This window comes from Callithrix jacchus, chromosome 6, assembly GCF_049354715.1.
Source record: "Callithrix jacchus isolate 240 chromosome 6, calJac240_pri, whole genome shotgun sequence".
In the NCBI taxonomy this organism is placed as follows: domain Eukaryota; kingdom Metazoa; phylum Chordata; class Mammalia; order Primates; family Cebidae; genus Callithrix; species Callithrix jacchus.
Window position 1 is genome coordinate 147,480,901 of NC_133507.1, and position 12,962 is coordinate 147,493,862.

Here is a 12,962-nt window from a genome sequence, read left to right on the forward strand (position 1 = left end):
CCCCTTTAGCTTGATTCTCATTATCTTGTCTTGTCTGCCACCAGGCAAGACATGTCTTTCACCTTCTGCCATGATTGTGAGGCCTCTTCAGCCATGTGGAACTGTTAGTCCATCAAACTTCTTTCTTTGTAAACTGCTCAGTCTCAGGTATGTCTTTACCAGCACTGTGAGAGCAGACTAATACAGAAACTAAATAGAACGTAAAAGTGAGTGTCCAGGAACTTCATTAAGGCTGGTCATTCACAGCTATTAGATTGTACTGTATATCATGTTGCTAGTAAATTGTAAGGATGATAGACTTATCTAGAGATTGGAGCTTTAATATCTGTATTCAATCACTTATTTAGTTGCTCCTTATCACAATCAATTAACATTTACTGAGTGGTTATCATGGTCCAGGTCCTATATCACGTGATAGTAAAAATAAAATAAAATTGAACAGTTTGTTTTGTCTCCACATTAAAATGATTTCTGCTGCAGGTGTGGACTGAAAAATTTGCACCAGAAAAATGCCACATATAAAGTAATAGGGTTGGGAAATATAAACATGTGGTCTACCTTCTGTTTATGACATAGTAATACATGAATAGATGCATAAACTACCGTGAAAGACAAAAAGTGGGGCAGGGTATGTAGTAGAAAGTGAAACTCCCTTCAATTATACCCTTAACCAGTGTTCCACCAAAAATTTTGTGCATTCTTCATAATTTTCACTATTTTTTATGCATACCCTCACTTTCCCATATGTATAAAATATATGTTTGTGTATATATATGCATATACATATGTAGAGTTTAAAGGATTTGTGGGTTTGTATGAAACGTAATTCAGCTTGTGCAATAATATGATGCTGTAATTTGTTTTCTTTCTATATATATATTTTGGGGATATTCCCAAGTCTGTGCATTTAGCTCTACTTTCTTCTTTTAGCTGAGGCATGGAAGACCAGGGTAGAGAGGTTTCTTTAAAGTCAATCATTAATATCAACTCACAATAAAATAATAATGTATAAAACATCAATTTATAAAATAAGGCCAGAAAGTTGAAGAAAATTTTTCCTATTTCTAAAAGTAGTTAATATGAGAAACTGGATATGAGTTTGTTCTTTTTTTGCCTTATTTTCACTTGCTTGTTTTTAAATTTTTATTTTATATATTATCTGTCAGAGTTGGAAAAAGATATTATACATAGACTGCATTCCGTAAAATAGGAAACCAGGCCAACCCTGCAAGTTGTAGAGAAACCAGTCACATCACAGTCTGAGTATTGCCCCTGAGTTTATTCTGAATGCAATGCATAGCCACATATTGTAGCCTTGATGGGAATGAAGACACCTTGAAGAAGAGCATTCTAGGCACAAAGAATAGCAAATACGAAGCACATGCGTTGAACAATGATCAGTTCAAAGCCAGAGATGAATATCATGAGAAATAAATGGGTTGAAGGAGACAAAGAAGAGCCAATCTCAAAGAACCTCGTAGATCATCAGTAAGGGATGAATGAAAGTAAGAAGAGAGAAAAAAGACAAGAAGGAGAAAGAGGGGGAGGAGAAGAGGGAGAAAGATATAGAAAAGGAGAAGAAAATTAAACAGGTGTTAACAATATAGAGAAGGAAGCGTATTAATGCTGTTAAATGATAAAATTAAAGACCCCCTCCCCCCAGTGATTTAGAAGAAATTACCAAGAGGCAGAAAACAAAAATGGTAGAACTTACCAGTTCCTCGGAGAAAGGAATACCTGAAAAACCTTGGTGGTATAATGGGTATAGTTTCACGTATATAAAATACAAAAATGGGTATGGTTTCAAGTATATACAAAACTATAATCTGGATGGAGAAACTGATGAAGAATCACAAATGTTTGCTTTACTTTACTGACATTTTAAAACCAACTTCATCCAGTAATCTTAATGGAGACAAGTCTGAACAGACAGTCTTAGAGAATCTGTAAAGAAGATCCCAATCTCCTGTATTATGCTTTATTTATGCTGAGTAACCCCAGGAGACAGATTTTCCTCTCATAGTCTTGCATTGATTTAATTTCAAATATGTCTAAAAGGAAAAATATGAAGCAGTTACACAGCTTGACAGGCATAAACAAGTTTCACTCTGCTACCCACATTATCTGTAAGATTGTCATTCTTTTTGTCTTTCTACTTGGCATTCACAAGGTACTGTACCAATTATTTCGTTATGGAGAAATTCCTGTGTTATTTTGAAATGAGTTATAATCAGTTACAAAATTTGACATGCATGTAATTTAATGTCCAAAGACATTAGAACTCTTGGATATGTTTTCTATTTGTAGTGGTGAGAGGGACAAGAAAAGAATTTAATTTAGTCCTCACTCATCTGAAAGGTGTCAAGCTTTGCTCTTGCATTACAATTTTTTTCTCCTCTCTTACAATTTTTTTGTGGATAAATATTAAGAAAAACAACTTTGCCTGAATTCTGACCTGTTATTCCATTGTGTGTATCATGTTTGACTTGGTGGAGAGAATGCTAGATTAAGGCAGTGCCTACAACAGCATCCCGAAGAGTGCAATATGTGAAAGCCGATCTTGCCAAGTGTGGCTGGGCTTAACAATGGCTGTGCTGGCTAAAGAGGACTACCACATCCAGATCAAGTACCTAGTATGTGAAGAATCACAATGTATATAGAGAGGATTGCTTGACTCCATGTTTGCTACTTGTACAACAGAATGGCCAGCATTATCTCAGTGCCTTGAACATAATTTGTGCTCTTTAAAGATTATTGCAAGCAACCCAGGCTCTGCTTCCTGGAGGGCACTTTGGCATTAAGGATGGAAAGCACCTTGGTGTTATGTTCTATTATTGCTCACCCACACCAGAAAGCAAAGCTCCAAATTCCACAGAATCTCATATCTGTATCAACAGCTGTTTCTTTTTTATTCATTCCATTTAATGGTTTATTCAACAAATATTTATTATGCACACAGATTGTGTCAGACACTATGAGATTTCATGTAGACAAATGCAATCTTCTAAGATTCCCTCTGAGTAGTGTGAGGAGCCATCAGATCAGACTGTTCCTGAGGTTGCCCCCCAGTGATCTTTTTTTTTTTTTTTTATCTGTTTGTTTTACTTTTTTTTTTTTTTTTTAATTTTTTATTGGATTTTAGGTTTTGGGGTACATGAGCAGAGCATGCAAGACAGTTGTGTAGGAACACACATGGCAGTGTGCTTTTCTTTCCTTCTCCCCTTCACCCACATTTGGCATTTCTCCCCAGGCTATCCCTCCCCACCTCCCCCTCCCACTGGCCCTCCCCTTTTCCCCCCAATAGACCCCAGTGTTTAGTACTCCCCTTTCTGTGTCCATGTGTTCTCATTTTTCATCACCCGCCTATGAGTGAGAATATGCGGTGATTCATTTTCTGTTCTTGTGTCAGTTTGCTGAGGATGACGTTCTCCAGATTCATCCATGTCCCTACAAACGACACAAACTCATCATTTCTGATTGCTGCATAATATTCCATGGTGTATATGTGCCACATTTTTCCAATCCAGTCTATTATCAATGGGTATTTTGGTTGATTCCAGGTCTTTGCTATTGTAAACAGTGCTGCAATGAACATTCGTGTACATTGCAATGATAGTAAAGACTTAAGATCACTGAGACTTAAACATAAGATCCAGTGATCTTAAGTCTTTAATATCATTGCAATCCTAAGTGTCCCATAAGAAGGTTAGTTAGGTGCAACTTTTTACTTCTCAGTATATCAGGAAATAAAGTGTATAAAAACTAATGAGATGAAAGCCTGAATACCTGAAGTTAGATGGTGTGACTTTCTCTAGTTTGTAGATAAGAGATCTTTGTATTTAGAAATACCAAATAGGTAGAAAAGCTTAAATGTGTTTTTGGCAGAGTGCTTCTCTTCTTAGGATAACTAATTTGTTAACCATTTGATGTGGATTTTCTAGTTTGAAATATTGGCCTTTTTATAAAGATTGATTTCTATCATGATGCCTTCAGAAAATAATGGGTGAGCTGGCCACTTATTTTTAAATGTAAAATATCTAGTACCTGATACTGGAAGTGAACTGTGTGGGGGCTGAACTCTATGCACAATATTGCTTATATCATATGCCAGAGTCAGAATTTCATCTAATAGTCGGTTCTGAAAACTGACTTGTGAAAATATCAATGTACTTATATCTATGTCTACATATTTATCAATCTTAGTAAATGTACATTTCTTCATAACGGAATAAATTATATAGCTTACGACTTCATAAAAAATAAAGGTATTCATTGAAAATTATATGTGTGTATGAAACCATCCTTGCAAAAAATTGTAACAGTAAGAAAATTATGACAGTGAAAGAAATCTGATCTAAAAATCCTCATCTTGCCTTTTACCTCCAGACTTCCATTGATTATTCCTGGGGTTGGTCCAAACTAACTTTGGGAGGAATTTAGTTTATACTTTAAATGATAATAACCCTTCCCCCAAACTAACCACTTTTGTAAAACTAACGAAACACCACCAGGCCAGGAGGATGAGAGGGGCCTGAATTCTGCTAAGATATAGGTGTAAATGATTACTAGCCAGTATCAAAGAGGTCAAAAAATTCGCAACTTCCCCAATTACTGCTGCAGATAACATCACTAGTCTAAGATTGACCTTTCAAGATGTCCTTTTAGGCTTCTGCATTTCTGATGACTGGATGGCCCCAGCCAGAAGCAGACTCAACATATGAGGACCCTTATGATTGCACCCCCAACCAATTAGCAGCACCTAATCCCCTCGCTCTCTGCCCTGCCAAACTAGAGTTAAAAAACCCTAGCCTCTGAATTTTTGAGGAGGCTGATTTGAGTAATAATAACAAAACTCCCATCTTCCCTTTGGCCTGCTCTATGTTCATTAAACTCTCTATTGTAATTCACCTGTTTATATTGACTCTATCTGGGCAGCATAGAAAATGAACCCACTGGGCAGTTACGTATAGACACACATACAAACACATTTGCAAGCATGTGCACCTACATATGCACACACTTGTACATAAGTGTACATACACACACACACATGCACGGATTTAGGTTTCCACTACACCAGGGCTTTTGTGATGGGTCAGTGACTGGATGGTTTTTTACTTCAGCTTCTAGACTTCTTCTCACCCCCATTTCCTCACATTTTTGTCCCAGGTCTAGCCCTTATAATGAGTCCATTATTCCCATAATCCCCTTAATGACAGGGCTTCCATGATTGAATCCTGATTGATAAGTATGTGAGGTGAATGGAAGGATGATAACCTTTATTTCTTTCATTTATTTATTATTATTTTTTTTGAGATGGAGTTTTGCTCTTGTTATCCAGGCTGGAGTGCAATGGCGCAATCTCGGCTCACCGCAACCTCCACCTCCTGGGTTCAGGCAATTCTCCTGCCTCAGCCTCCTGAGTAGCTGGGATTACAGGCATGCCCAGCTAATTTTTTGTACTTTTAGTAGAGATGGGGTTTCACAATGTTGACCAGGATGGTCTCAATCTCTTGACCTCGTGATCCACCCACCTTGGCCTCCCAAAGTGCTGGGATTACAGGCGTGAGCCACTGTGACCGGCCATAACCTTTATTTCTAAAATTGATCACTGGCTGCTCTCTAAATGGTGTACGAAAAGGAATACAACTGGTTGCTCTCTAGATGAAAAGGAATCTAGAGAATCACTTAGGGACTATCCCAGGACATGGAAGGAAGTGCTTGAGCAAGAAGTTTGGAGAAAGGAGTAACAGGGCTTGGTGAGACATTAAAATATGAGATTTCTTATACAATGATATTTCTGGATCTGTTTTCAAATGGAAAGTTCTGACAATATTGGCCATTCGCGATCTGAGCTGCAGTTTCCTCTAGTTGAGCTGCTATGATCTGGATGTGGCCCCAAAGTTCATTTGTTGCAAACTTAATCCCCAGTCAATGGTGTTGGGAGGTGGGGCCTAATGGGTGAATGGTTAGGTCATAGGCTCCACGATTGTGAACAAATTCATGCTGACTAGAAAGAGATCTGAAGCTATGCCTTCCATCTTTTCCTCTCTCAATCTCTCTTACCCATTTAACTTCCACCACCAGATGAGGTAGCAAGAAGGCCCTCAGGAGACACTGGCGCTTTGATATCGGACTTCCCAAACTGTGGGAAATAAATTTCTTTTTGTTGTAAAATATCCTGTCTGTGGTATTCTGTAATGGTAACACAAAATGGAGTAAAACAAGAGCTCTTTATGAAGTGCTGAAAAACCGGTAGCCCTTTTCTGTGTCATTGCTGTTAAGAATTTTCATGGAAGAATAGAAAAGATATTGGGCTTCCAGCTAGAATTACCGAGCACACTTAAAGAATCACCAATTAGCACAGGCACACTGCATGTTTCCGAATCTCCAAATATGTAACAATGAGGAAAACAGCATTTATTCTACCTCCTCCACGGAGCTATTGTGAGAATCAGGTGGGGTCTAGCTCTAATGTTGTGCAGAGCTCACACCTAACTTAATTCTGCCATCTATTTTAACATCTTGTGTAGTTTGTGTGTGTGTTTTTTCTCTATGAAGTCATTAATTCTTTGAGGACTGGCCATGTGCCTGATTCACTTTTGCATCTCCTACAGCTTGAGCAAAGAGATTTGCACATAGTGGCACTAAGTAAAAAATTAAATTTGCTAAGTGATAAATATGACATATTTTATAAATTGTGAATGGATCCTAACATATAAAAATATAGCGCATCTCTGAGTCACTGTGTCCTGATTCTCTGGCTACTGCTCTAAACTAGGATCACCAGAGCAACACCTTCAATCTGAATCTACAAGCAGGTCCCATTTATAGTAGCTGACCTTGTCAGCAAGTTTCAAGAGATCTACTGCAGTGTTGCTTAAACTCTAAAGCTCTGAGAAGCCCAGGTAGGAAATGATACAGTCGTGGCTTGATTAGATGTGTGGCTTAATTAGGGAGCGACTTTGTTCCTCTCTGACTCTTCTGGTTTGGCTCTGCTCTCTGTTGTTTCTTTGCTCTTAAACTGGATTGCCTTGTCATGAAATGATGTTTATAAAACACTATAAAGAGGTCTTACGCTTCACAACTGCTCACTACACTGTATATGAGAAAGAACACTAATGGCCATGATTCCCAGACATGTCCAGAAATGTGTGCTGATTGGAGACGTAGTGTTTTGGCTAAGGCCTAAAGTGCCTGAACATGTGGCAAGCTGAGCTACACTACTCTAGGTGATGCTTATTGGGGGAGCACTGGGTTATTTTGATGGGACATTTCTCTATTGTGCATAATTACTTGTATTTCTGCTTGCTGCCACTCAGTGTCAACAGCACCCTATAGTCACTGAGACAACTAAAAGTGCCCCTCTCTAATTGACTCAGAGGGAAGGGTGTCCCTACTAAAGACTAACCAGGTTTCTTTCCTAAAACTCATGGAACCAAGTGTTGCTACATATTGGAGAAATAGTGCAACCGCTGCTGCTAACTCAACAATATCCAACACCACCGGGCAGCCTGAAACCTAGGGGAGATTGGCCACTCCATTGTTTAGAATCACAACGGAGAACAAAAAGTATTTCTTTCCCTCCCATTTCCTTCAGAATAGAAATGACAATCATGTGTTGCCATTATTTTAGGTTTTTTATGACACCTTATCTCCTGTAACATTCACAACAACCCCACATGTATTCATATGCATTTACAAATGGGAAAGCTGAGACTCAAAGTATAGTGTCTTAGTAAATTACCCATTACCAGAGCTGATAAGAGGCTGCATCATACTCTGGCAAACATTTTCGAGTCTGTAGTAAATATTTTAGACTCTGTGGAGGATACAGTTTCTGTAACAACTACTGTATCATTGTAATGCACAAGCAGCCATATACAATATGTAAACAATAGACATGCTGTATTCCAATAAAACTTTATATATAGCAACTATGATTTAAATTTCATGTAATTTTCAGTGCCATTAAATATTCTTCTTCTTTTGATTCTTTTCAAACTTGCAAAAATATTTTCTTAGATACAGGTGATATGGTTAGGCTCTGTGTCCCACCCAAATCTCATCTTGAATGGTAATCCCCATAATCCCCACATGTCAAGGGAGAGACCAGGTGGAGTAATTGAATCATGGGGTTGCTTTCCCCCACGTTGTTCTCGTGATAGTGAGTGAGTTCTCATGAGATCTGATGGTTTTAGAAGGGGCTCTTCCCCCTTTGCTTGGCACTTCTCCTTCCTGTCGCCTTGTGAAGAAGGTGTGTTGCTTCCCTTTTACTTGCTGCCATGACTGCATGTTTCCTGAGGTCTCCCCGGTCATGCTGAATTGTGAGCCAACTAAACCTCTTTCCTGTATAAATTACTCAGTCTCAGGCAATTCTTTATAGCAGTGTGAAAATGGACTAGCACAATGGGCATATAAAAACAGGTAGTAGGCTGAGGTCAGGAGTTTGAGACCAGCTTGGCTAACTTGGTGAAACCCTGTCTCTACTAAAAGTACAAAAGTTAGCCAGGCGTGGTGGTGGGTGCCTGTAATCCCAGCTACTCAGGAAGCTGAGGCAGGAGAATTGCTTGAACCTGGGAGGCGCAGTTTGCAGTGAGTCAAGATGGTGCCTCTGCACTGCAGCCTGGGTGACAAGAGTGAGACTCTGTCTCAAAACAAAACAAAACAAATAAAAACAAACAAACAAAAAAAAAAAAACAACTGGTAGGCTGGATTTGGCCTGTTGGTCATAGTTTGCTGATTCCTGCCACACAGAAAAGTGCCACTGGGTTCTCGGATGGAACTGGGAGTGTTATATGGCCATCTGGTTGTAGACCCATCACTCTTAGCTTCACACCCTTATTGAGAGTGCTCTCCATGCCATGTCATCAGTGGCCCACAGTCTGAAGCCTGGAGGCGGTCATGTTGGGGTCCTGTAGTTTTCATGAGTCTGGACTGTTGGGTTCATCATCTAGCTGGATTCAAGGCTTTCGTGTTCCCAAAGGCATATCCTGTGTGCTATTGGCTCTTACAGAATGCCTCGAATCCCACCAGCGATGTCACCTCTTTGCTTTGCCACAGTTGTCCATAATTTAATTTTCTTTTTAAAAAGGTATTATGTAGGCCTGATATTGGCCTATTATTTTACTGGTGTATGCTTTTATTTTGAGCTCACATATTAAAAAGCTGGGTTTGGGAAGCAAGCATTTGATGGCTTTCTTTCCCTCTTTAAGAAACATGCCATACTGTTGAAGGCAATCAGGACCCACACCTGTCACTGAGCACCAGCTGAACTTGCTTAGCAGGGATGCATCCTGGACCACGTTCAGGACGAGTCCGAGGCAGAGGCAAGTGAGGCAGCTGCCTGGGGGAGAATCAGCACAAACTTGAACAGGTGGCTGGAGGCCTGAATACTTCAAATATTTAAGAAGGGAACTTTGCCCATGAGTAATTTTAAACCTGTACATTTATCTTTTGGTTTTTGCCTTCAAGCCCATTTTGTAAAAGCATTTGAGTTTCCTTCTGTAGGTTCACTGTTCATTTTAGAGAGGTTTCATGTATTTTTCTTCTTCATTTTGTCCTTTTTTTTACATGTAAAGTGAGTATATTGTCTCACACTTAGCATAGTGATATGTTTTATATACCCAGCTTGTTAGCATATGAATGAATAAAAATACAATTCTCCAAACTAAGGGGGAAAAAGCCTGCTTTTTATAAAATATTTTAGCATAAAAATAGAAGAGAAATGACAATTTTACCTTTAAGCTTTTTAAATTTTAATTCAGTTCTGAACTCAAGTTGTAGAAAAGGGGGGGTCACAGGCAAAAAACAAGGATCCTACTGCCTTGAAGACATCACCATATGGAAGCCATTTGTGAGCATTTTTGAGCAGTGGTGGTACTAGACAAACCTTTATCCCCGAATGCAATTTAATGTGAGATGTGGCTGTTAAAGATGCTTGGTAACCACATATGGGGATTTTCTTCACCTTCAGCTCTCTGCAACAGGGTTGGCCTCCAGAGCATGTGGTTCTGAGAGTTTTATCTCATGGCGCTCAGACAGGAACAGGGCGCTGGAAAAATGTCTTTTAAACATCTTGCTTTGTGATTCTGATGGCTGGTTGTTGTTGTTTGGGGTTTATTTTTCTGTTAGTTGTTCTGATTTTCACCACTGTAATTCATATTTTTATCTGAAAGGAAAAAACAAACATTGATTTGGCACATTAATAACTGAATAATTTGCCAAATGCCTTTGTTTTTCCATTTGTACAATTTTGAATTTATTTTACATATTTCTTCTGGCTCATTTGTATTGCTATCATTCCTTGGAAATTCTATCATTATGATAGCATGCCTGTTAATGAGGATGCATTTACTAGCACATGTTGTTGATTGTAATTTTATAGGTGGTAGGAAAACCATTCGCTCACTTCTTTATCACATTATACCTCTGGAATTCTTTCCACTTTCCAGGTCCTCTGTGGGCTTTGGATAGAATTTAGAATAGATCAGACATATTTTCCTATGTGGATGCAATGACCAGTCTAATGAGAGCTGTGCAAAGTAAATAAGAAATATTGGGGGCCAGGCGCGGTGGCTCACGCCTGTAATCCCAGCACTTTGGGAGGCCGAGGCGGGTGAATCAAGAGGTCAAGATATCGAGACCATCCTGGTCAACATGGTGAAACCCCGTCTCTACTAAAAATACAAAAAATTAGCTGGGCACGGTGGCGTGTGCCTGTAATCCCAGCTGCTCAGGAGGCTGAGGCAGGAGAATTGCCTGAACCCAGGAGGCAGAGGTTGCGGTGAGCCGAGATCGTGCCATTGCACTCCAGCCTGGGTAACAAGAGCGAAACTCCGTCTCAAAAAAAAAAAGAAAGAAAGAAATATTGGGACATGTTTTAGAATATAATATGTGTTACTGTATTAATGTGATTAAATTACTAGTATTAATGCCATTAAATACTAACTCTAATAATGTTGGATGTGCCACGCTCTCCAAATACATATGTGATTTGGAATCAAAATTATAGTGGCAAGGTCCAGCTGAAACTTGATTGTGGCAGTATTTGGAGAAGGAAACACTGCTGGGCAGATCTCTCCCTGGACGATAATCATAAGAAACAGGACCATCAGAAAATGTCATATGCACTTTGACAACTATCACTGGCTGTAGACACTGTTCTTGTTTTACCAATGAAGAAATCGAAGCTCAGAAAACTTAAGTGCCCAAGAAGACCTGGCCACTAAGTGGTTTGGCTAAGAACTGGAGAGTCAGCCTCAGGTATATCACGGTAAAGATCACATACTCCCACCATTTTTCTTGGGTCCAGCCTCTGGCACTTGCTGGCTTGTGATCGAAGGCATCTTCCTTAACCCTTGTGTGCCTTAGTTTCTTTTTCTATAAGATAGCTATATGAAGAGTACTTCCCTTATTTGAATTATTATAACAAATTAGTTCACATCAGCCAAGTGTGTAGAACTGTACCAAGTATATAACTGGCATTGTATAAGTGTTTGCTAAATAAAATAAACTTTGAAATATGGGTACCAGGTCTGTGTTACTGCAGGCCTTGCTGTCTTTATGCAGCCTCATGCTGATTTCGGGGTGCAGTTACAAGTGCTAAGTTTATTCCCTTTTCCTTCTCTTCTATCAGCTGTGTATCTTTCTGATGTTAGAAGAGGGGCAGTCAGAGGTAGAAGGAAGTGGGAAATTACAAATCTTTCATTCTGTCATTAGAGCCACTGTGATTCCTTTTTCCAAAAAGGACCAAATTGGGTTTGTTTGCAGGGCAATTCGGGAAAAAGGTACTGTTACTCCAGAGTCTGCATGAAAAAGAAAAAAAAGCATATAAGTAAATCAACAGTAACAAAAACCATCTCTTCTGGTTTGTGGATACATGACATTCCGTTAGAGAGACAACTTCTTTCATCTTCCAATTGATGTTTTAGGATAAAACAGTTCAGCTGATATAAATGATCCTGAGCCTTCTTCCCAGAGGATATATTAATCAAGGTATCACTGCAGGGTAGAAGTTGAATAATTTAGCATCTTTTAGTCAAGAATTGAATAAACTCATGGTTATTTATTTTATTTAAGAACATTTAAATGAATACAAAATTTCTAACCATTAGTAACACAGTAGATGTTGCTGTGTTTTATATATATCTTTTGGATATATCTAAAATTATTTTACACCATAGGGCACAATTATGTTCTTGGCTATAAAAATTCTAATGGGAAATTGACTCACTTTATCAACTAAACATAAGAACAGTCAAATAAATATCAGCTTGATCTGCTTAGCTATTTATAACTGCTAATAGAATAAACTACTTACCACTGTTTCCTTGAAGACTAAAAATGCTATTTTTTAGATTAAAAAAAGTGTTTGCTTATTAACAGTCTAGAGAACAAATAAATCTTATAATTAATTTCTCACTAATACCCTGATTCATGCCATTCTGTGAGTGTGGGAGTGTGATTTAAATTAATCAGTAAAAAAAAGCCTAATTCACAAAAACCAGGTTGATTTTTTAATCAAATAATGTTAAATATTTAAGAATTGGGAAAGTATATGAGGAGTCTTCAAAATGTTCATGGAAAATGTGTATTAAGAAGAAACTATGCATGGATTTCAAAATATTTTTGCACTGAAATAAACTCATATTAACTGGTTGTAATATGCCAGAGTAGGATCTAGTTTGAGGCAATGAGAAGGATAAGACATCAGTTTGAATAAAGCCCCTGTGAAAGCAACATGTATTCTGCTACAGTTGAATAAAAAGGAAACCTCAAATTGATGGTGAGGGTTGGGTGGAACAATGGTGAAATCACTGATGCTTCATGAAAAGTCTATAAGGACAATGCCCCCAAGAAATCAGCAGTTTACAAACGGAGCCATTAAGTCAGAGGAGAGGCCAAGATGGCCTAATGGAAACAGCTCTGATCTGCAGCTCCCAGTGAGACCCACGCAGAAG

At 38.6% G+C, this 12,962-nt stretch overlaps 1 long non-coding RNA gene across 1 annotated transcript; it reads right to left on the reverse strand.

Annotated features, from left to right (window-relative positions):
* Positions 1-9,748: 9,748 nt before the first annotated feature.
* On the reverse strand, positions 9,749-11,807 carry LOC144576832 (uncharacterized). Its single transcript, XR_013519409.1, has 2 exons — positions 11,533-11,807; positions 9,749-10,171 (listed from the first exon to the last, which is right to left on the reverse strand). It is a non-coding gene; the product is annotated as an uncharacterized LOC144576832 (long non-coding RNA).
* Positions 11,808-12,962: the final 1,155 nt, after the last annotated feature.